The sequence below is a fragment of the Brienomyrus brachyistius genome, chromosome 4, assembly GCF_023856365.1.
Source record: "Brienomyrus brachyistius isolate T26 chromosome 4, BBRACH_0.4, whole genome shotgun sequence".
NCBI classification, from domain to species: domain Eukaryota; kingdom Metazoa; phylum Chordata; class Actinopteri; order Osteoglossiformes; family Mormyridae; genus Brienomyrus; species Brienomyrus brachyistius.
The window spans coordinates 31,749,402-31,775,215 of NC_064536.1; the positions used below are offsets into that span (position 1 = coordinate 31,749,402).

At 47.3% G+C, this 25,814-nt stretch overlaps 1 protein-coding gene, 1 long non-coding RNA gene and 1 other non-coding gene across 3 annotated transcripts in view; 1 reads left to right on the forward strand and 2 right to left on the reverse strand.

Moving 5' to 3' along the window:
• Positions 1-25,814, forward strand: part of LOC125740334 (tripartite motif-containing protein 16-like) — a 109,608-nt gene that overhangs the window by 74,724 nt on the left and 9,070 nt on the right. The window lies entirely within an intron of this gene.
• LOC125740357 (uncharacterized) overlaps positions 1-25,814 on the reverse strand; it is a 66,849-nt gene that overhangs the window by 16,157 nt on the left and 24,878 nt on the right. The gene's annotated exons all lie outside the window — the stretch shown is intronic.
• Positions 15,360-15,450, reverse strand: trnal-uaa (transfer RNA leucine (anticodon UAA)). The gene has a single exon. It is a non-coding gene; the product is annotated as a tRNA-Leu (tRNA).

Sequence of the window (25,814 nt, forward strand, 5' to 3'; positions counted from 1 at the left end):
ATCCCGGGCTCCCAGAGTCCATTCATGCTGCACCTGACAGCAGCCGCAAAGTAACACTTACACTTACTGAGCTGCCCCTACAATGCATGAGCATGAGGGTTTACAGCCTATATGCACAAACATTTCTCACATCTGTGATACACTTACAGACAGCGACACACATGCAAACAGGGATATTTATCCCTCTGGTGACACAAACACAGACAATTATGTCTTCAAAACCATACAACTTATCATTTGAATGAATGAACTAACTAATGAATGAACAGATGAATGAATGAACAGATGAATAGATGTGCTGTACAAAATAGTGCAAATTACAACTAGGACTGTGCAATGGGTTTGACCGCAAACAACTTTCAATGGAACAACAGCAGTAGTGAGAGTCCTGTACAGTAGAACAGCGTGTGTGTGTGTGTGTGTGTACGGGAGTGCATGTATGTTTGTCTCTGCTGCTTTTCAAAATATTTCCCCCCCAAGACCATTTCAATTAATCTAATTCTTAATCAATCTAATTCATAAGCAAAACATCGACTGAATGTTTTCATGTATTAGAAGCGTATTGGTCAATTACAAAAATTTCTGATTCAGTCAAAGTAATTAAAAATCTGGGCCCGAGTGCCTGAAAGACTACAAGTCATGCTACAGGTTATTGTGTTTGTGTCTGTAGTCAAGTCTCCAGCAAATCCAAGTAACTCTGGTTTAATGACATAAACCACAGGCATCACCCTAACGGTAAGAAGTGTGATCCGCTTACGACTGACAGGCAGTAGAAACAGGATCCCATCCAACACGGGACCCACTATAGGCTCACACAGAAACAAAGGAGAAAAACACCAGCTGCCTTTTCCAAGCTGTTTACATTCCTGCGGTTCCTCATGGTGACAGTAACAGCCCGTGTCACATGACCACTGTCATGTCCTACCCATCACACCTGCCTGACCCTCCTGTCTCCTCACTAGCGTGACCCTGATGATTCATGCCTATTGCTTGTTGCCCCTCGTTAGTCTTTGCGTTTAAGTATCTATTTGTCTCGTCAGCCCCAGTCTGGTCATTGATGTTAAACCTTCCTGCTGCCTGTGACCTTCCCGGTTGCCAGTCCTCCCATTTGTGATCCCTCACGATCCTCTTTGCTTCCAGTCTCAGCCCATCTAGTTCAGCAAACCCCCTTTTTGTTTCGCTACCAAGGATACAGAGATGAGAGTCTTTTACCAAGCATACAGTGTCCAGAGTGGATTAGCATGACCAGAGTGAGAAGAGGATCTGATGGATGGAGGACCTAAGTACCATAATCTTAGTAACGCATGAGCAGAATTGGACCATAAGAGGAACTGGCAGGCTCCATCTCACAAATGGTACGTGGGTGTAGAAGTTACTCAAAACCATATGGCTGAAATCCTCCACATGTGCATTTTGAATGTACTGGGCATCATGTCCTGTTTTAACCATGAGAATCCAGTGAGGGGCGGCTAAGTGGGTAACAGGGCTGCCTTGCAGCTGCAGTGTTGAATGTTTCCATCCTTCTCCTATGCTGTCTGTGTGGCATTTGTTTGCTCGCTTTATCCCACATGGGTTTCTTCCTGCAGCTACTCTGACAGGCATCTGTAAATTGTCCAGAATCTATGACTGTGCGTGTGCCTTGTGATTAAATGGCATTCTATCCATGGTGGACCCCAGCTTTGTTCCCTGTGTTTACTTTAATTGGCTCTGGAATACCCTTGTGATAAGTGTTTGGACGATGGATGCATCTCATCTTAGTTCTTGTAACGATCTGTCCCAACTCCTCCCAATTGGACCAGCAGAGGTCACTGCTGGCCCTCAGTAACCCTCCCCAGCTCAACATCATTGTTGATGTTCCCCACCCTGATGCGTTAGCCTTTTACACCTGTCTGTCATCGGTGGTCATTATGTATAACTTTTCCACTGCACCAAGTACGGTACTTTCGGTACTTTCGCTTTTCCATTGAGTTCTGGTTGAGTACCAGTACTAAGTGTCAGCTTCTATAGTACTATGGCTACACATTTTTTTAAAGGCAGATAACTATGAAAGACGGTATCACGCTTTTCCAACTTGGATCTCGATCTCTGGCAAAGCTACTAAAATATTTCTTTAGCCATCCTAAAATTATCACCTGGTCGTCTGTAAAACCGGGATCGACGGGAGTCCACCATTCATTCGCTCATACTGAAGGTCGGCTGTGACAGCAGCACATTTAAGGTCTGGTCGGTGAGCAGGATCTGAAATAAAACAAAAAAATATATATTCCGTAGCTTTAGCTAATGTACTCTTTTCACACAGCTTTAAATTTCACTTGTAACTAGCTTGAGAAGGAACAGTCCAGCTGTAAATTTCACCTGTACTTACCACTCACCTTCGCTTTTCCTTGTCCAATATTGATGGCTTGGAGTTTGCTGTAAAACGCTGGTTGACCGAGCTTCTAATTGTAAGAATCAACAGCAGCAGTCTCAGCTCGTCTTCAATGTTTGAATTCGAACGGAAAGAAGCAGAGCGCCCTGTGTAGTGATGATGTCACTAAGGGGTGGTCACTGATGATGTCAGTTTTTATGCTTGTGGAAAACCAACACAAAAGGTATATAATAGACACAAAATGGCATAACACACAGGGAAGGTCTATAAAGCAAAATTTCCAAAAGTTAAGTAATATTTAACAAATTGTATTATTATATAACATGTAGTAAATATACTGGAACGTTCTTTGTGCAAATAAAAGGAGGCAGTTACAGTATATTTTCCACTCTCCTATTGGTCCTTTATCGCAAACAATAGGACAATTGTAAGAGTTAGAAGAGAGAGATGGAATACCGCTTCCATAAAATTGACAGGTCGGGTCAAAAGGTCACTGGGGAAAAGTTCACTTGGGGGGCGGGGGTGGTGGTGGGGGCGGGGCTTGGTTGTGATGGTACGATGTGACGTCACGGGAGTTGGATTTAATAATTTATTTATTTATTTAATTTTGTATTTAATATTTAATTTAATTATTTATTTTAAATTATTATTTATTATTATTATTATTTTAACTTATTATTATTTTTAATTATCTATGTATTATTTTAAATGATATTGAGGAGAGTGGTTATGAGTGTGTATTAATTTACTAAGTTATTATTTTAAGAATTATATATATATATATTTATATTGAGGAGAGTGCTTACTAGTGTGAGGGGGGGTTTTTGGTCGGACGCCGCCGCCGGGGGCTGAGCGGGGGTGGGTTACCTGATGGAGCGTGAGCGTACGGTGTGTCTGGTGTTGCGGTACCGCGGTAAGGTCCCGGGCTTTGGAGAATCAGCAAAGGACTTAGAACGCTGTGTCTGGTGCGGTACTGCGGTAAGGTCCACTCGGCCTTGGATAATCCGCGGAGAGAGCGATGCCGGAGAGCTGAGAGCCGTGCTGCTGCGCGAGTCTGTTAGAAACTCTGAGAGACTCTGGGAGAAAATGATAAAGTTGGAGCAAAGAATGAGAGGAGGAGGAGGAGGAGGAGGCGGAGGGTCTGACGTGCAATAAAACCGCCCGCATAGTTTTCCTCCTTTGGTAAAGAAGGTAGTCCAATAAAAGCGCTTGGCGGTTTTATTGAACGTGTATGTGTTTTTTTCCTCACGCAAGAGTGTGTATTACATCAGCGTAGGCCAAGTGTATGGGGCCGCACTTTTGTACACCCCCGCTAGGTGATCCGCGTGGCCCACACATCAAGTTGGGCACGCTGGCTCCCAGTAAAATTCCGCCTTTCATGTATGACCGTTATCTGCACAAGTACATATATGGGTTAAAAGAGAAACGAGGCGCCGATCATAAAAACCATCCGTAGATTTTTTTTAATTATTAGGTCCAGCTGGGGGTTTTCCTCTTTTGGTAAAGAAGGTATCATCATCGACCCCTAGAGCCGCAAGTTTCATAATTGTCTTACCCTATGTGCAACGCTTGCATAGTTTTCCTCTTTTGGTAAAAGAAGCTAGTCCAAGAAAACCGCCAAGCGGTTTTATCACCATCGAGCCCTAGAGGCGCAAGTTTCATCAATACCTTACCCTACGTGCCAGCCAAAGAGGCACAAGTTTCATCGAGGCCTTACCCGGTGAGTATATTATTTCTTTTATTCGTGTGATATAAAGGCTATTCAATTAAAAAATAACATTCTAATAATAGGTATTCTCTTTTTTTTCTATGTACAAGAGAGACTGCGCTGACCGAAAATCTACAAGAGACCTGAATCAGCAGGTATGGACGGGGCAACAGCACCACCGGCTATACCTGAAGCCTTATTAAATGAAATAGACATTATCAACAACGCTAATAATAATGAAAACGATGCGGATTACTCTGCTCAAGACGACTCGCCACCCGCGGCGTCTGATGAAACAGTGGTCCAAGAGCCCTGTTTTCTGCCATCCCTAGAGACATTGAGAAGCATGTTAAATGAAAGGGGCTCTGAAGCAGAAGGGGGGCTCCCCCCCAGCGACAAGGTCGCATGGTCCCCCGCGGATTCTGAATTGTGGGAGGCCTTGTCAGACGTGGAATTTCTTCTCGATGCTGAGGAGATTGAAAATGAATTGGGGTTGGGACAATTTGAAAATGTTGAACAGGAAGGTGGCGGTGGTATCGGTGACGTGGATCCCCAGCCTGACGGGGTCATTCATCGGCGCAGATTCAATAACGTACAGATTAGACGGATTCTAAATATCCCACGACCTAGAAACGAAGGCAATTTCCACGAGTACTACGAAAATGTAATCGAGGGGTTTCAAAATATTGTGAATGAGGCGATACCTTACGCCGCATGGGGACCTTATATACAGGTCACCCTGCGCGCTGACTTTTTAAACGACGAGCTGTCGCAAATTGTACGGTATGGGGTGGGGGAGCTGACAGACTTACAGCAGCTGCTGGATCGCCTGGTACAGTCTAATCAAGAGATTTTAAACGATTCCAACCTAGAAGTAATCGTAGACGTAATAAATATCCCACGCGGCGGTGGGAACAAACGTAAACTACAGACCATGTTAGCTTCAGAAATAATTTCTAAAAAAGCCAAACACATGTTTATCATTAATAACGACACTAACGCGTGTTTCGCCATAAACTTGGCACATCTGCTGCACGAAAACTTGGCTGACGCCGAGGCTGAAAAGCTCGGCCTGGAGTTACAGGAGAAAGCGGGATTCAACCCCGACCACACAGTCGCTTTGAATGACATTATCAATTTCGAGAAAATCATTGATTGTAAAGCAGTGGTGTATTATCAACAACCTTATTCAAACAATCTCCAAATTTACCAGACACCCACACCTACCGACGGTAGACGACTGGTGTATTTCTTTTTACACAATCAGCATTTTTACGGCATTAAAACCGTAAAGGGGTTCTTAGGGGTGGGCTACGTTTGCACGAGCTGTTTCAAAGGGTTCGACTCGCCTCACAGTTATCGCTGCGAAAAGTTCTGTAGCGTCTGTCAGACTAATTGCAAAGAAGCTGAAAGCACATCGCCGATACTGTGTGAGCGGTGTAATTTCAGATGCTTAAATCACGCGTGCTTTGAGCGTCACCGTACGCCGAGGGTCTGCCCAGTTAGGGGGGAGCTTGCTAGCCCCTGTGACAAGTTCAGAAAATGCAAAGCTTGCGGGGTCAGATACTACCTCAGTCTCGAGAACCCAAAACCGCACTCGTGTACAGCAGTAAAATGTAATATCTGCGACGCTAAACTCCACACAGCCGAATCAGACATATCCACCCCACATCTCTGCTATCTAAATCCACCCGAGAGAAGCCTAACATTGGGGAACGGGCCTCCAAAAGGGGGTGAGGGGAGTAAAAAGCCCCCCGAATATGTGTTTTTTGACTTTGAAACATCTCAGAGGTCGGGTACCCATATCCCGGTTTACGTGTGCGCCATCTCAGATCAGAACGAGACAATGACCGCCGAGGGGCCCGACTGCGCGCTACAGTTTCTCAGACATTTCAGGGTGCCCTTCTATAGAGGCGTCTGTTTCATTAGTCACTACGGAAAGGCATTCGATAATTACATCATACTGAACGCGATGGTGAAGGAAGGCGTGGAACCACGTGTGGTATCGCAGGGTAATAAAATCATCCTCATCCTGGACAGCCTGTTTGAGCAGAGGTACATCGACAGTCACTCCTTTCTAAGCATGCCGTTGAGAAAAATCCCCGATGCGATGGGATGCTCGACTCGGATGCGAAAAGGCTATTTTCCGCATCATTTCACAGACATGGGAAACTTTAGTTTCGTGGGGCCCTACCCACCTCCCGATCAATTTGGGCCCGATCAAATGCCCACCAAAGAACGCGACAACTTTTATCAATGGTACGAGGGTGTAAAGCACCAGACCTTTAATTTTCACAAAGAGATGATCGCTTACTGTAAAAACGACGTGGAGATTCTGAGAGAGGGCTGCTTGCGCTTCCTGCGGGAGTTTAAAACGCTCACGGGTTGCGATCCCTTCTCAGCGGCCACCATCGCTTCGGCTGCGTTGATGGTTTACAGGACAAATTTCCTCCCCAGAGATACGATCGCGATCCCGGATGTATGGGATTACAGGAGGCAATACAAAAGTTATTCGAACGTGTCCATCCAGTGGCTGGAATTCATAGGGCGCACGCGCGGCATCGAAATTCGACACGCGCTGCGCGGGGGTGAAGTGCGTGTGGGGCGCTTTCACCTAGACGGATACGCCGAGATAGAGGGGGAGAAATGGGCTTTCGAGTTTCTAGGCTGTCAGTTTCACGGCTGTCCTACCTGCAACAACGAACACGATATCTGCCCCCTGACCCGCGAGAGCTTCGGTGCCCTGTACGTTAAAACAAGGGAAAAACTCGAGGCGTTGCACCAAGAGTTTAATATGAACGTGGAATCCATCTGGGAACACGAATGGGCTCACGCTAAAACCCACGACCCACAGGTACAGCGTTTCTTGTCAGACTTTGAGCCCCCGGAGCCCCTAAGGCCGCGAGAAGCGCTGTTTGGGGGTCGGACGTCGGCGATTCGCCTGCGTTACGACGTCACGGGGCAAGAGCGCGTCCACTACGTGGATTTCACGTCGCTGTACCCGTACACTCTGGCTAAATGTGAATTCCCCGTGGGGCACCCGGAAATCATTCATTCAAATTTTAAGCCTCTGAATGAATACTTTGGCCTGATCAAAGCGACGGTGAACACCCCGCGCGAGCTGTTTTTCCCCGTCCTACCCAGCAGACTGTCAAATGGGAAACTCGTGTTTACCCTATGCAGGACGTGCGCGATCGAGAACAGACAGGAGGGGTCGTGCGGGCATTCCGACGCCGAGCGGGAGCTAACAGGCGTCTGGATCTCCGCGGAGCTCAATCTGGCTTTAGACAGGGGCTATTCGGTCGTGAAGGTGCACGAAGTGTGGCATTTTCCCCAGACCAGCGGCGAGCTGTTTAGAGATTACATTAAAACCTTTCTCAAAGTGAAGCAGCAGGCTTCGGGCTACCCCGACGACGCGACCGATGACGAGGGTCGCAGGGAGTATATAAACAACTATCTCGAGCGTGAGGGGATCGAATTGGAGCCCAATAAGATAGTGTCTAACGAGGGGAAGAGGCAGGTGTCCAAACTTCTGCTTAACTCCCTGTGGGGTAAACTGGCGCAGAGGAGCAACATGCTCCAGACATGTATAGTGTCTGACCCGGGGGAGTTTTTTAATTTTTTCTGCTCGGACCTGTACGAGATTTCCAGCTTCGCGTTTGTCAACGACGAGGTCGCCCTCATCCGATGGCGTTACAGGTCTTCCTACAAAGTGCCGCCGGGAAAGACTAACATATTCATAGCGTGTCAAACTACCGCGTGGGGCCGGTTGACGCTTTACAAAGAACTTGAAAAATTGGGGCGGAGGGTGCTGTATCACGACACTGACAGCATCGTGTACATAAGCAGGCCTGGTGAATATGAACCGACCTTAGGCAATTACCTGGGCGAGCTGACGTCCGAATTAGCCCCCGACGAATACATTGTTTCTTGGGGTGCGCTGGGACCAAAAAGTTACTGTTACCGACTCAACAACGGGAAAACACAAATGAAATGTAAGGGTATAACTCTAAATTACGAAACCTGTCAAAAGGTAAACTTTGACAGTATGATCGGATTGATTGAAAACTACATTGGAGGCTGTAGGAATAACCCCACTATAATGACGCACTACAACAAAATCGAACGCAACATGAAAAGTTTTCGCCTGTTTAATAGGCCTCTAGATAAAAAGGTCAGGGTCGTCTACGACAAACGCAGATTGCTGACTAGCGGGGAAACTCTGCCTTTTGGTTACTGAAATGTAAAACTGCGTGTCTTTTAAAAGTTTTTTCCAAAGATGTTTTTTAAAATCAAAGATGTACAAATGTTTTAAAATGAAAAATGTTCATAGTAAGATGTTTTTTTAAATGAAAAGTTTTCCCAAAGATGTTTTTAAAAATCAAAGATGTACAAATGTTCATAGTAAGATGTTTTTAAAATGAAAAGTTGTTTAAAATCAAAGTAAGATGTTCATTTGTTTTAAAATGTAACTTGTGTGTTTTTATTTTTCAGACTTGTGTACTGAAATGTTTTGAACATTTATCACAAGAGTTTTTAAAAAACGTTTACCCACGCACTCTGTGTCTGTGAAAGCTGACACCCCTGCAGCACCAGTTTGCACGTGTGTGTGTGTGTGTGTGTGTGTGTGTCTGCGCCCGGAAAGATTTAAAAGATTAGGGCAGTATTTCCCGTTTCATCAGTGTTTTTTTTTTGCAAGATGATGGGTAGCGGCGTGAGAGAGGTGGACTTTGATCACCGTTTAGAATTGCCGTTTACGGCTATAATCGCAGGGGCGAGTTCTTCGGGGAAAACCTATTTCACTAAAGAAATGCTTTTAAATCAGAGTCACTGTTTCATAGGGGCCCCCGTTAAAAAAATTGTGTGGTGTTTCGCTTCCCATCAGCCGCTTTATGATGAACTGCGCGATCGGATCACCGAAATTGAATTTATACAAGGGCTTCCTAAAAGCTGGGAGGACGAGGAACGCTTCCCCTCAGGCTCCTTGATAATCATCGATGATTTGATGGACAGCGCGTCCGAAAACAAACTCGTGGCAGAAGCTTTCACGAGGTTCAGACATCACCGTCAAATCTCAGTCATCTACCTGGTGCAGAACGTATTTCACCAGGGCAAGTACAGCAGGACTATAGCCCTAAATACTACTTATTATTGTCTGTTTAAGAATGTGCGAGACAGAATGCAAATCAAAGTTTTAGCTCAGCAAATGTTTCCTTGGCAGAAAAAGTTTTTTCTAGACGCTTATCAAGAGGCCACAGGGCCACCGCACGGTTATTTATTGGTCGATTTGAGAGCCACGTGCCCAGAAGAGTTCCGACTCAGGACCGGATTATTACCGGGGTCTCTACCCGTCGTCTTTCTACCGGCGAGCCATTGATTTATCACTACTACTACTAAGCTATGTCCGAACATCTCAGGAAACACCTGCCGACCCTTAAAGTTTTACAGAGGACGAGGGGGGTGAAACGTAAAAAGATTCTTACGGCTGACCCATCTAATGACATAATTTTGGCTCTCTCCGAAATCTGTCTCAATCTCATAAGAGGCCGTATACCTTTAACCGTGGCTCAATTTAAAAAGCTGAAGAAACAGAAAAGACTGATTAAACTTTTCGCCTGTAAGAAAAACAGCGTCGCTAGGAAACGCAAGGCAGTGCTTCAAAGAGGAGGATTCTTATTGCCGCTCTTATCAGTGGCTCTACCATTCATCACGAGCCTATTTGCCGGTAAGACGGCTAATTAGCTTTTTCCACCATGAGCGACGTGAAAAAAATGTTTATGCTGAGCCCCCAACAACTCCGTACGCTGACCCAGAGGGTGACCCCGCATACCATCGGCGAATCGGCCCAGGGCGAACTTGAAAACCAGATGCACGGTTTAATAAATCAGCCGGGTATGAATTTGCATGAAAAAGTAAAGAGATACAATCAATTGCTACAGAGGTATCTGAATCTAGTCCGAAAAGAGGAAAATCAGGGGCGAGAAATTGTCCTTACCGAGCGGAAAGAAAAAACGGACGAGGAGGAGGAGGAGGAGGGGAGACGGCCTGACAGCGGCGGTGCGACTAGGGACAAATCTGTACAGGAAGTTGTCCAGCAAGTGGCGCCCAGGGCTAGAAAGAACGTGGGGTACATCATGCAGAAACTGCTGGATTCCGACGGGGTGGTACGTTGGACCCAGTCGGGTGAACTCATCATCAGAGATAGACCCATTAAAGGTTCCCATATTTTAGATTTGATGAAAACTTTATCGCAGCCTAAATCCCAGACCGTCGAATATCCTAAAGGCTGGGAACCCTTTTTAAACGTGATATCCGAATTAAACATACCCCTCACGACCGTGGGTAACATCCAAGCTAGGAAAGCCCTAAGCCATCTTAAAGATTACGGCGGAAGGGGTCCCCCGCCACCCTCCTCCCCTCCTGTGAAACAGAAGCTCGGGAGACGTAGAAAACGTATTGCGGACGACTCGCCACCCCCGCTCGCGGGAACCCCTCACACGCCGCGAGATTCCTCCCCAGAATATCGTTTATGGCCTATAAAGGGTACTCCTTATGCTCCGTGGATAGATTACAGCGATTAAGTGTTTTATATACGTGTGGGAAAAAAAATTAAAACGCCTGTAACGCGGTGGTTAATAAAATGATAAATTTATTGAATAAAAGGTGTCACGATTTTATTTTTCCCCCAACATTAATCTAACATTTTTTTTTTAATTTTTTTTAACCAACATCAATCTAACATAACAAATTTTTTTACCCCAACATTAATCTAACAACCATAACTATTTTTTAATTTTTTTTTACCCCAACATTAATCTAACAACCATAACTATTTTTTTTTTATTTTTTTACCCCAACATTAATCTAACAACCATAACAATCTTTAAATAGTTTTAAGGAACATACATTTTGCGGCTTTGAAAGTTTATCGACGTTAACACGGCTAATACACTTGTAATATTTCTTGATGAACTCGGATACTAGAGCGTCGTTTTTCCTCAAGTCGTCAGAGTACAACATCATAGTCTCTTGAAATGAAAGTCCCTTGAAACGGTGGTACAAGAAAAAGGCGACGTGGGCCCCGCACGTGGAAAGAAGTATTGAACTTGACGCGTGTTATACCTTATTTCGGTAGCGTGCCTCCCCAAGAAGCGCATAAAACTCTTTGGGTAGTAAGGGGAATCTGGGGGATACCCGTAAGAATCAAAGAAGGATGCTTTGCCCTCTTGGGGCTCCAAAATTATCCCGACCCAGTGTTCACCCTCTCTATTCTGGTCGTGTGTGTTCACGACCAGAAAAGCGGGCCTGCTCTCTATCCTGGTGGGTAATAAATCGCTAGGCCACACGCCTCCAAAAGCTTCCCCCACCAGGGAGCGTAAAAGGCATTCCAGCTGGTGAGTGTTCATGATGGAGACGACGATTAAAAGTCCACTAAAACCTGTCTCTTGGCGTTTACTTCAATCACGCTGTCGAAGCAGGCGTAGACGATGAGACTCATGGTTCGAGGTAGCGGGGCTCTGAACCTTAAATCCAGACGGCACGTGCCGCTGACGACGGGTGACAGGGCACCGCCGTCCAGCTCGTCGTCTCGGGAGAGATTGAGAGCAAATAGCGAGTATCCGTTTTCAAAATCCTCGCGGTTAATGCATAAGGGCGAATCCCTTAAATGCCTGTTTGTAGCCAGGAAAAGGTTGTAAAACTCTCTGACCGACTGCCTCGCGTTAAAATCGGGCTGGAACGGTTTGCTGGGTATGTGACGGCCGTTGACGGAGAGGCTCAGAAATTCCAGGTCACAATGCTGAAACCTGAACGGGTTTCTGTTTCGCGTGCCCACGAACGCGGCGTGGTCCACGATCCCCAAAACGATGTAGCGCGGTAAGTTACCCAGGAAGAGGTTGTCCTGCGGGCAGACCCGCGATTGTGCGGGGAGCGTATAATTTTTTACGACTACCCTGCTTATAGGGTACAGGGCGTTTGCTTTCATGAGAGCAGCCGAGTGACCCAGTGACACCGCCGGGGAGACCTCCACTTTTTTCACAAACAGGCTGGCCCTCAGTATTTTCAGCTCATAATCGGTGTCATTTCTACACATGAGACTAAAGTCACTTTTAGCCTTTACAAACTTTAAGCGTATATCCACGTTGTTTAACAGCATTCGTTCGCTGAAAAAAATATCAGCGTGTATCGGTCCGATCAGAGAGAATTCCCGAGAGTTTCTACAGAAGGCGGCTCGCTTCTGCAACCCCACGTTAGGGCCCTGCGCGGAGACGTCCACGCTATCCAAGTCGACTCCGACGTCTTTGTACCAGAGCCCTGCCGAAAACTGACTCTCTAGCGTATCCGTAGAAAAATTGAGCAGGGTCTCTATGAATGACCTATAGGGGTGCGTGGCCGAGGAAGAACTGATCAGGACGTCGTTCAGACTCACATCCAGCTGGGAGAATATGCAGTTTAGCGGGTACTGTATAATACCACAGGGGTCGGCGTCAACCAGGGGGGCTCCATCGGCCCTAACGATCCTGAGCCTTAGATATAGCAGTGTAGAGTTGAGGTCCAGATAGAAATTGCCCGACCCCGGTATTAGGAAATCCAAAACATCCTGATCGGTAATGGAATTTAATGGGTTGATTTCTACATAATTAGTCTGATCTATGGATAATTGCGTCATAGGGGCCGTAAACAAATCCAGTTCAGATTTGGTGCATTCGGCCGAGAGGCGGTGAGCTAGAGCCATTCTTGATTACGCGGCGTTTTCTCTCTCTCTTAAAATATGTCCCCGGGGAGTTTCTTGTTTCTCTTAGCTGGTCGAGACTTGGGAATCCCGACGACTCTGCCAGGTTTTTTTTTTTTACGACTTTCCTGAAGGGCTCTCGTTCTACTCCCCCTCCTCCTCCGAGACAGGAATAGCAGACCCGACCCTTCCTGCTTGGGGTCAGCTGTGTTTGTAAAACGGCCGCTGACTACAGAGCTGGCGAGATCCGAACCTATTCCTTTGACCGCCGATTTCAAATGAGGTTTCGCTATGTCGACCCCACGCTTAAGAAAGGGTAAAACAAATCTAAAAGCCCTACTGAGCATGGAGCCCAACCCACGCCCGTACATCACGGGGCTCCCTGCAAAACCGGGGAGCCCATGTCCCGCCTGACTGGTGTAATACGTAATAAATCTCTGAGGATTGTGGTAAGCCATTGTTTTCTTTTTTTTTAAACGGGGCGAAAGTGTAGCTTGACGATCGTTTTTCCGTAGGTGAAATTAATCAGAGTATTCTGATCGTTCTTTATCTCAATATGCAAATTCTGTAGGCTCTGCTTGTTCACAGGTACGTAGTGCAGCTTGTGAAACGGCAAAGTGACTACGTCACCGAACACACCGTCTATTTTAACTGTTCTGAGAAGCGGGACTACAAATTCCCCCACGTGCTGCGGTTCCACGATGTTACAGTAGACGTACATATTGTAGAATCCCGCGTGAATGTCGACCGGGTAGGGTGAGGTCGACCAGCTAGCTCCTACTCCTAGGTTATACCACTGACCCGGCTCAAAGCCCAGCATGTAGGCCAGAGTAGGTTTAAATTGGATCTTGTATTTCTGGTTTCCCGTTATATTAACCCTTCGCGTAATCTCGCTGTATGAGAAGGAAACTTCGGTACCTATTTTTTTTAACGTAGCGTTGATTTCTGACACAATCTGTTTCACAGATTCATAATAGCCGACTTTAATTTTCCGAGGAAAAAGGAAAGGCAGATCCACTAAAGGATCGGCCTCTCTCTTTGCCTCCACCTCCGTATCCCGCAATTCAAAACTATTTTCCGGGTATGTGATATTTCGCCACGTGTAACAATAGATGATTTCAGCCAGCGCTACCTCGTAAGGCCCCCGTAGCTCTATAGGTCGCGATAACATCACAGTGTAATTGGAACTCTGGTTATCGGGGAAGATGGAGAGACAAGAGTTTGACGGCAGCGTGAGGTAAAAAGAGGGGCGATCCTCCATTTTTTTCTTCCTCTTTTCTTTTAAAAAATTAAACCTGTATCAAGTCCGACCGCGGTATCCACGAATCGAACCTCGAGGGCCAACCCTGCCAATGTACTAAGATCCACTTTTTCCCCTTCTTGTCGGTCTTTGAGCCTATAACCTTCTCGACCTTGAACGCGCGTCTCGGAGATATTTTGATTTTCTGCAGCTCCGCTTCGTAGAATGTCCCCTCGAGTATTTCACCGCGCACGTCCCTCAATTTATACACCGGCGAGGATCTGAGTACACGTTCGCATATGACAAAGTACTCGTCCGTAAATGTCTGCTCGTACTTTTTGTCAAATATCTGACTGTGCTTGGAGACTCTCACAGTGTCCCCTATGTTAAACTTAAAACGTGGGCGTGTGCTTTGTTTTTTCAGAGGGCCGTACAGATTATCAAATACTAGATGAGCATTATCGGGCGTGACCTCGGAAGGTTTCATTTTAATAGCGCTGTGAAATGACTGATTGTACCCCTTTATTAGATCGTCCAACACGTCCACATATCGCCGAGTGTTTTTAGCCGTAAAGTACCTGTACATCCTCTCTTTTAACGTTCGATTAAATCTCTCTACGACGGAAGCTTTAAGTTCACTAGCCGTAGTGAAATGGGTGATTTTATGAGTTTTTAAAAGTTTCTGAAAAGTCCGATTTAAAAACTCCTTACCGGCATCCGTCTGTAGCTTGAGGGGGACGCCCCCCTCGGTTAAAATAGAATCAAAGGCCTCGGTTACAGCTACCCCAGTCTTGTTTCTTATAGGACGCGCGTATGCTCTTTTAGAGAAGACATCAATCACCGTAAGGAGGTATTTTAACCCGTCGTTGTACTCGGCCAGGCCTTGCATGTCGCATAAATTGGCCTGCCACTGATACATGGCTCTCGGTACAAACACTCTGTTCCTGGGGAAATTCTTTTTAACCGGTTTATGTAAAGTATAACTGTCTTGCATAGACAGCCAGTCTCTGATGTCATCAGTACCCACTCTTTCTCCAGTAGCTAGCCGAACGGCTCTCTGTAGTCTGGAGACGCCCCCATATGACCCCGGCTGGCTAGGGTCATAGTACGAACGGCTCAAGACGCGAGCTGTAGCCTTGGCAACAGACATGCTTTTCACACAGACTGAGTGGGGGGAGAGAGGGGATGCGGCGTTTTATAGCTCTCTGTGGAGGGGGGCTTTTATTTTTATTTTATTGTCATTCTTGACAGACTGAGTGAACATCAATGAAATTGTGTGTGTGTGTGTGTTTTTCTGCATTTAACCCATATTTTACAAAAGAGTTTAGCTGGGGATCGAACCCACGCGGACATACGTCCATTGGATCTTAAGTCCAACGCCTTAACCACTCGACCACCCTGCTCAACATTTTTGTCTATTCTTTACAAAAGACAACGGTATTCAAGTTTTTTTTTTATTTTAATTTTTTTATTGCAACGCCATACAATTAGTGAAGGATATATATATATTTTTTTCAAAATGCAGTTGTACAATTCGTGAAAGATACATTTTCAAAATGCAGGCATACAATTCGTGAAAGATACATTTTCAAAATGCAGGCATACAATTTGTGAAAGATATACATTTTCAAAATGCAGGCACACAATTCGTGAAAGATATACATTTTCAAAATGCAGGCATACAATTAGTTACACCTGTGACAGTTGTTGAGGTAGATTAGTGATGTCACATGCAGTAAGGTGGATATAGTGGCTTTTTCAACGATACATGTATGCAGAGTAGAAAGCATCTGATTAACATCGAAAGGCTGCTCATCATGAAATTTAAAGGCAACTACGTCTACGATTAAAGCATAAAATACAAAAATGTGATTACAGTCAAATTCATTGTCGGGAATACAAGATAGACAGGCGCGTATGAGACTTTCAGGGGATTCCCCTTCTCCCTCTGCCATCAGCCGAGTAAGTAAATCCACCCCACGCTGATAATTTTCTCCGACTTGAGCAATCTCAATTAACACTCTATGAAAGCAGCAACAAGCATAATCATCCCCATCCCTATATTTTTTATCAATAGCATGCAACAACAGTGGACTAACTTTTTCTAAAAAAACATTTAACATAAACCGCCGTAAGGGCCCGCCGATACCGTTCCCCATCACAAGATGCTTTTGTTTTAGTCTAGGGCCTCCTCCCAACGAGTCAGAAATTCTTCTTCCAGGATCTGCTTAAGCGCGGGGTTCTGTTCAAACAGATCTTGTTCCAGTCGAGTGATTTCCACCATGCCGTCGCGGGCCTCACGCAGATCGTACAGGATAGCTTCCACTGCCCCCTCCAACCTGCCGACGGCCGCTTGGATGCCCAGGGTCGGTAGAACGTGGGTCAAGGCGGGTATCAGCCGGTCGGTCCAGAGGTCACGCAACACAGAGTCAAAGTGTATGTAAAAGTAATTTCTGCCTGGAGGAAACAGACAAGGGTGTTGCCTCTGGCTGGGGTGATCGACCTCACAGCCGAAGCAGTTTTTTTGTTGGTGTTTCCTGATGACTGAGGGTAAAAGCCCCACTAACATAGCTTTTATACAATTCAACATTCCTCGACATAGACCGGGTCTGGAGAGAAGCGTGCAGATCTCAGGCGTCGGAGGGTCCTCCTCTCCAGGATCAGAGACCGGTGTTGATGGAGGGGTCGGAGGGAGTTCCCCAGATTCAGAGGCCTGTGTTGGTGGGAGTTCCCCAGCATCAGCGGCCTGTGTTGCTGCTGGAGCCTCATTGCCCCCGCTTTCGTCGTCGTCGTCGGAGAACACTTTGCTGCTATAATTTGCATCTGCCATGATGTTTGTGAAAAGGGGGTGTAACGGAGTCCACTTTTATATAGCGACGGTGGGTGATGGGGGGGGGGGGGGGGGGGGCTGATCCTTACGGGTTAGGTTTTTTCAACTCTTGCATCTCCTTACGCCCCCGACTCTCCTTAAACAGCGCTTGGAAGTAACCGGACTTTTCTTAAATCAGCCGCATCCAAATCACAAACGGTATTCTCAGCCCAAAACAGTCGCATTTAGGCCGTTGCCATATATTCAGGATTCTCTTGTCCAGCTCCCCGGTCGCTTCCCACTTCATAAAGGTGCTACGTTGTTTAGCAGCATCTCTATAGTGCATCTCCATTCTACCACTGTCCGCCTGAAAGTCGGGGTCGGGGTCGGTGCTATCCTCCATCACCGGGGTAACGACAGTCTTCAAGTTTCCCCATTCCGTTTCAGAAAAAGTCACCTGATACGGGTCGTCTTTCGTGGGGTCTGGGCCGTCTCCGCTGACCTGAAAGACGCACAGTTCCTCCGCAGCGTTGTCAAAGAGGCAGACCAGTTTATCCCCATTGGGCAGCTCCCAGGTAGCCCTCGGGTTTTCCGACGGTCGCATCATAGGTACCCGTCTAAATGCCGCACGAATCTTCCTGGGAGCCCCCGGAGGCCGCATAACAGCCTCCTGCTCCTGCTGAGTCTTAGAAGGTGAGGTTGAATCTTTCATTTCGGGAGTGGCAGACATGTCTGTATTTTTTTAAAAATTAGTGTTCCCACTACAGCGCAAAGCTCCCTATATTCTCCAACTGTTGGTGGGGGGGAGGGGGGCGTGGTACGCATGGTAAGGCGATGATACCTTCTTTTACCAAAAGAGGAAAACTATGCAAGCGTTGCACATAGGGTAAGACAATTATGAAACTTGCGGCTCTAGGGGTCGATGATGATACCTTCTTTACCAAAAGAGGAAAACCCCCAGCTGGACCTAATAATTAAAAAAAATCTACGGATGGTTTTTATGATCGGCGCCTCGTTTCTCTTTTAACCCATATATGTACTTGTGCAGATAACGGTCATACATGAAAGGCGGAATTTTACTGGGAGCCAGCGTGCCCAACTTGATGTGTGGGCCACGCGGATCACCTAGCGGGGGTGTACAAAAGTGCGGCCCCATACACTTGGCCTACGCTGATGTAATACACACTCTTGCGTGAGGAAAAAAACACATACACGTTCAATAAAACCGCCAAGCGCTTTTATTGGACTACCTTCTTTACCAAAGGAGGAAAACTATGCGGGCGGTTTTATTGCACGTCAGACCCTCTGCCTCCTCCTCCTCCTCCTCCTCTCATTCTTTGCTCCAACTTTATCATTTTCTCCCAGAGTCTCTCAGAGTTTCTAACAGACTCGCGCAGCAGCACGGCTCTCAGCTCTCCGGCATCGCTCTCTCCGCGGATTATCCAAGGCCGTGGGGACCTTACCGCAGTACCGCACCAGACACAGCGTTCTAAGTCCTTTGCTGATTCTCCAAAGCCCGGGACCTTACCGCGGTACCGCAACACCAGACACACCGTACGCTCACGCTCCATCAGGTAACCCACCCCCGCTCAGCCCCCGGCGGCGGCGTCCGACCAAAAACCCCCCCTCACACTAGTAAGCACTCTCCTCAATATAAATATATATATATATAATTCTTAAAATAATAACTTAGTAAATTAATACACACTCATAACCACTCTCCTCAATATCATTTAAAATAATACATAGATAATTAAAAATAATAATAAGTTAAAATAATAATAATAATAATAAATAATAATTTAAAATAAATAATTAAATTAAATATTAAATACAAAATTAAATAAATAAATAAATTATTACATCCAACTCCCGTGACGTCACATCGTACCATCACAACCAAGCCCCGCCCCCACCACCACCCCCGCCCCCCAAGTGAACTTTTCCCCAGTGACCTTTTGACCCGACCTGTCAATTTGATGGAAGCGGTATTCCATCTCTCTCTGTTAGAGAATGTAGTACCTTTAGGTGAAGCTATTAACCTAAACCCAAATTAATCGTATGTGACACTAGGCTTTTCTCCTGGGGGGCACAAGAACAGAGAGACCAATTGTGTCATTCATCCAGAAAAATAAATTTGTAAAAGAAATAGTGAATATATTCCCAATAAAGTACTGTTACACATTAATGATTTAATCAGAAGCCACATTTTCAAATGGAATATATCCAAACAGCATTTTAATCTGAGCAGTTGGGCATGCCTGACCACCTGTAGAATCATCTTTGCATTTACCAGATTCCTTTACCCAAAGTGACTTACAGCAGGGGGGAGGCTTATGTTTCATGCATACTTTCAGGGGATTTGAACCCATAACCAATGCAACATAAATGCAATACTCTACTTGTTCAGCTAGAGAATCTCTATGAAAAATGTCCTAATGACTTAAATAACTAAATAACACCTGATGCCAGGTAGCTGAAAACACAATGAAGTTCTTTCTCAATGTGATGCTGTCCAACCCAGCTGACGGGAATCTGATGAATCAGACATGCCTGCCAGTGTTCAGTTTAATGTTTGGGGTCCGTAGGCTTGGTGGCCAATCAGAGATCATGATGGCAGACAGATTTTGTGGCCTCCCTGTTAGAAAGTCCAAAACCCAGTTACAGAGAGAGGTTTTGAGTCCCAAGTGGCTGAGTTTTTGTATTAGCTGCTGGGGAATGATTGTATTGAACGCTGAACTGAAATCTAAGAACAGCATTCGCACATAGGAGTTCTTTGGGTCCAGCTGGGTGAGGGCTGGATGGAGAGCAGTGGATTTGGTGTCCTTTATGGACCTGTTTGTCCCGTATGCAAACTGAAACAGATCATGGGAGGGGGGAAGGAGGGACTTAATGTTCTGCATGACCAGCCTCTCAAAGCACTTTGTGATTTGTGTCTGCTATGGGCCGATAGTCATTATGGCTGGACGGGAGGGGCTTCTTAGGGACAGGAATTATAGTTGTGACTTTAAAGCATGTGGGAACTACAGCTTGGTCCAGGGAGATGTTAAAGATGTCAGCGAGGACATCCTTGAGCACAACCAGGTATGTTGTCTGGTCCAGCTGCCTTACACGATCACACAGACATTGATTCTGTCCTTTTTGGAAGGAAAAATATTTACTAATTCATTTAACAACTTTGAAATAATTTTTCAAAATATACGGATATATGCAAAGTATAATGTGCCAGGCTTGCAGTTTTGCAGTGGTGATGTGCTGCCACCTTCTGGTTAATTGATGAACTGATTTTCAGATTAAGACCAGAAAACCATACATGTCATCAGGTGGAAACCGCTCATGCTGCACACCTGTGCTTATGGGTTAGGGTTAAGTTTGGGTCTAGGGCCAGGGCTGAGGCTAAGGCTCCAAGGGCTCAGGGTACTTCCAGGCTTGGAGGCCAAGGATAAGGTGTCTCTTTCCGCACGTAAGGATTTAATGAAGATCCAGCACCAAGTCCTATGGAGCACCAGGGGTGGGGTAAAAGTCACCAGGGGTTGGGAGCCTCTTTCCCCAGGTAAAGGATGAATGATGTCCATCAAGCCCAGGGACGCCGGCGAACCTCTCCTTACGTTGGGAGCCTCTTTCCCCAGTTAAGGGTTTAAGAATCTCCTGGTACTTTCATCAAGACCTGGGGTTCTGGAGAAAAGTCCCAGGACCATCCATACTTTACCCTAAACCTAACCTAACCCTAGCCCTAACCCTAAACTAACCCTAACCCTAACCCTAACCCTAAACTAACCCTAACCCTAGCCCTAACCCTAAACTAACCCTAACCCTAGCCCTAACCCTAAACTAACCCTAACCCTAACCCTAGCTCCAAACGTCACGTCCAGCCTCCTCCCTGACGTGGCTCTAACAGGCCATGTTTGCTGCACGTTGGTCTCACCTCTTGTTCCATCCCTCGTGTTAAACACTCCCAGTTGCCTCCAGTCTGTTCCCTCGTTATTCCTGTAAGTGCTTCCCAGTCCTGTGTTCCCCAGTTTCATCATCGATTTGGTGCCCTCCATTTTGCTCATTCCCTAGCCTCCCATCTTGATCCCAGTAAATTCCAGTTTATTGTCTGACAACACCTGCTCCCAGAGTCGTTCATCCTGGCACCCGACAGAATGATGTAACTCCACAAGCCCCAGTGGATTCCCCAGGTCCCTACAGCCGATCACTGCTGCTTGTGTCAAGCATACCTAATGTCGCTGGTTCAGGCCGCAGTACATCTTTCCCCAGAGAGAATGGCCCATCTCTGACAGATGGCATAGCCGCCCTCTCCCCGGACTCCCAAGTGGAGGGTGTGACAGCTATAGCGGAGATCTTCAGGGCCCTCTGGAATGGAGTGAGTGTGCTGAACCCCGCAGAGGTGGGGTGCTCTGGAGAAAAGGAGCCCACCGACTCCACGTCGCTCGCCGTGGGGCGACCTGCCTCCTCATTGTCACTTGAAGTCTGATACATGATGCATCTCCGGGATTTACTGTGGTCCTCCTGCTCGTTGCGGATGTGACTGCTGGCTCCCCAAAGCTCTCCGACACAGAAGAACAGGCTTCACTCCAAGTTCTATAGTTGTCAGAGTGCTGGATCATAGTAGAGGTCGGACTTTACTTCAACATGGTTTTATTGGAAGTCTGCACACAACACAGACGTGTTTCAGACTGTCCTTCATTCCAACTAAATGTAATGATCCATTCAACATAAAGGTTCAGTTGTTTAGGTTTATTAGACTTAAAGCTTTTTATTCAAAGGTGACTATGGATTCTGCTGGTTTATCTCAAGCTATTCTATTGCTCAAAAAGTTCCTTTTAGACCTAAAAGTATGTTTCTCCCTCCTGTTCAAAATTACTCTGTGGAAATGTTTTGCCGGCTGGTTGAACAAGACACTACTGTCTGTTCTAACAGTACATATCAAACAATAAGATGTAGTCCTTTGTCTATGGAAAATAAAGCATTGTTTGAGTTCATGTCTGCTGTTGACATTGTCACTAAGCCTGCCGATAAGGGGGGGCTCTATAGTTATTTAGGATAAGGCATCTTACCTTGATGAAACAGAAAGGCAGTTCATGGACAGTTCTGCATATAAGCACCTACCTTTGCATTCCACTTTTAAATTTAGTGAGGAGATCGATATTTAAAAAAAGCACAACCTGATAAGCTCATTGACAACAATGACTTGAACTCTTTATTGCAGAAGTAAACACCCCCATAGGAACAAACTGTTTAAGGTAAGAGGGAGAATCACATGTTTATCCACATTTGCTGTACATTTACTGTCATGCCCATGTGGGGTATAGTACTTTATGACGGAAGGACTAAATGTCACATAAAACCAGAATACATGAGCACAAATGTGCCAGTAGCAATGAGAATGGAATGTTTCGGGTGGTCCAACATTTTAGTACAGCAGGTCATGATTGTAACATCCTACAGTTTATGGGTCTGGAGACAATAAACCAGACCCCTAGAGGGGGTGATCGAGAAAACCACCTTCTTAGAAGTGAAGGCTGGTATATATCTGCTTTAAATGCATTATTACCAAATGACATAAATGACGGCTTCTCTTTAACCTGTTTGTATGATATTTCGTTTGTTTTTCCTACTACCATTGCTTTGTTATAACTTCTATTGTTTTACCTTCACATCATCTACTGTTCCAGCATGTTTTTGGGGCCTGACCATGGTGATGTTCATTACACCTGTTGTGTTACTATTGGTTGTATTGCAGGGAAGTGTCTGTTTAAATGGGAACCATACTGTAACACACTGAGGAAGACGACACGCCGAAATGTTGTGTGTCGACTTCCAATAAAACCACGTTGAAGTAAAATGTGACCTCTTTTTGTTTACTTCCCTGAATCTCTCTGTCAGCTTCCTCCACCAGAAATGCAGCCTTATGGCATGGCCTGGCCCCACGCCCGAACCTGACTCTGAGCCTGTCCATGTCATGGCTACAGCCTGTGACTCAGAAAGCACTGCCCTGTTCGTGCTCCAGGCTCCTAGCACGGCGAGAGCAGTTAGCTGCCAATCCTCCCACTGGCTCTCCCCAGCTTATTACTGATCCACCTGCTGGCTCTCTGCAACTGGGTGCTGATCTGACCACTAGCTCTCCACAGCTAGCCGTCAACCTGCCCACTGGCTCCTTGCAGCTAACCGTGAGCTCCCCCAAGGCTCCCAGCAGTTGACTGCCTCTGACACTGCATATACAGCATCTGGCCCAGAAGAGCCAGCCCTGGCAGTCATTGCATCCGCATTTAAGGCTCCCCGCCCAGAGAAACACAGGTGAGGCCTTGCTTGCCTCCAGGATTCTCACTGAATCTGGCACAGCTCCCTGATATCTAGCCGTCACCTGCCACACTGCTCCCTGATGTCTGGCCAGCACCCGCCTCGCTGTCCCCTGATGCCTGGCCAGCACCCGCCTCTGTCCCCTGATGCCTGGCCAGCACACGCCTCGCTGTCCCCTGATGCCTGGCCAGCACCCGCCTCTGTCCCCTGATGCCTGGCCAGCACACGCCTCGCTGTCCCCTGATGCCTGGCCAGCACCCGCCTCTGTCCCCTGATGCCTGGCCAGCACACGCCACGCTGTCCCCTGGTGCCTGGCCAGCACACGCCTCGCTGTCCCCTGATGCCTGGCCAGCACCCGCCTCACTGTCACCTGATGCCTGGCCAGCACCCGCCTCGCTGTCCCTTGATGTCTGGCCAGCACCCGCCTCGCTGTCCCCTGATGCCTGGCCAGCACCCGCCTCGCTGTCCCCTGATGTCTGGCCAGCACCCGCCTCGCTGTCCCCTGATGCCTGGCCAGCACCCGCCTCGCTATCCCCTGATGTCTGGCCAGCACCCGCCTCGCTGTCCCCTGATGTCTGGCCAGCACCCGCCTCGCTGTCCCTTGATGCCTGGCCAGCACCCGCCTCGCTATCCCCTGATGTCTGGCCAGCACCCACCTCGCTGTCCCCTGATGCCTGGCCAGCACCCGCCTCGCTATCCCCTGATGTCTGGCCAGCACCTGCCTCGCTGTCCCCTGATACCTGACCAGCACCCGCCTTGCTGTTCCCTGATGCCTGGCCAGCACTCACCTCGCTGTCCCCTGATGCCTGGCCAGCACCCGCCTCGCTGTCCCCTGATGCCTGGCCAGCACCCGCCTCACTGTCTCCAGATGTCCAGCTGACACCCACTTCGCCTCCTGACAGCCTGCTGGTGCCTGCTTTGTATCCTGATGTCCCACTAGCACCTGCCTACAGGCTGCTGCCAGCCCTGTGCCCAACTTCCAGGCTACCACCAGCCCTGAGAGGATGGACCCAGAGGATGTCCTGCTGGAGGACTTAGAGTGGGACCCTCTGGACTTGCCCTGGGCCCCTGCCTCGATCCCAAACTCGGGCTTCTCTAGTCCTGGTTTCTGGGGTGGTCACTGGTATCAGTAGGGGTCCAAGAGAAGGACAGGCTGAATGTCTGTCTCCCAGAGAGGGGGTGCCAGTCTCTGCTCTTACCCTGTATGTCCCTTGCCATCTTCCTGTTCCTGTCCTGTTGTCTCCTTACTGCTCTACTGCTCTGCGGTTCTCTCATCGCCCCCTAACCCCTCACGTCCTCCAGCCCTGCTGGCCCTCCCAGACCCTCTGGTCCTGTGATTCGGCGGAGTTCAGCCTCACCTGGAAAGGACCCTAGGAGGGTCCCCAGTCCCGAGTCTTCGCCTAGCTTCCCTGGATGCCCCATGTTATTCCTTTTTGTGACTCAGTGTTTGTCTTGTTGCTCTGTCCCGCCTGTATCTCTCCTTGTCTTGTGCATCCTGTGCCCCTGTTCTTGTTGACCCTCCACCTATCCGTCCTGTTTTGGGGTCTGACAGGACTGCTGTACCTGTGGTTCCTAGCTTTTCCTTTATCCGCTCCATGTCCTTAGTGATGTCTTGCAACTGCTCTTGTGTCTGGTGTTGCTCTCTGTCTAGTGTTCTGTCTAGTCTTGTCTGGTCCTGTCCTGTCCAGCATCTCTTCTGTCGTCCCCTGTCTAGTTCAGTGTCCAGTCTGGTTCCAGCCCTATTGTCTGATCCCCATGGACTTCATGGCTGGAAGGCGTGCTTTTGGTGGGGTGGGGGGGTTGGCGGGGGAGTACTGTCATTTCAACTATTATAATTAAGATCAAACCAACTACTTGTCCACTAGACCCAATCTCCACTAAGCTTGAAGAATCCTTGGGAGCTTTGGCAAGACCTATAACTGCATAATGAATGTGTCCCTGTTATCAGATGATGTTCCTGACCAACTTAAAGTAGCAGAAATCAGGCCACTAATGAAGAAGCCAGGTTTGCATCCACAGCAGCTCAGCAACTACAGACCTATCTCGAATGTACCATTTCTGTCAAAAGTTCCGGAGAAGATAGATGCTGCTGAACTTCATGTAACCGATGATCGCTAGGGATGACGTCATCCGCGGATCCCGTATCAGGCTGTATGTATGAGACGCTGATTAGGTAATTGGGGGCGTTTCATAATGGAGTCTTAACTGGGTAGAAACAGCGGTACACGCAATGAATTAGGATCGGTGTGGATAAAAGCGGTGGGAAGCCGGTAGTGGGGGAGTGGTCCGATTGCTGCCGTGATACTCCTGCGAGCGACGGAAATGGTGGTGAGCGGTTGGTTTCGTTACGGCTGCGCCGTAAGGCTGGGTTCGGGGCGACGAGTGTGTCCGGGTTTATGCTGACGCTCAGGAGATGGTCACTGCTGTTTTGCCTGTTTTGATTTTGTTTGGTTTGTAAGATTATGTGCGTTGTACTGGCATAGTTGTGAATAAGGGGGGGTGTGGTTACCGGGGCTAACTGGGTGCTGGCTGGTATAGTAGGAGGTCTGGAGGGTAGTTTATTCTCTTCCCCATTTACGGCATAGAGCCAGTGAATGTGGTGCTGGGGTTTGGGGGTTGGAGGCTGTTTTCTTGCACTGCATGGAGTGAATGTGG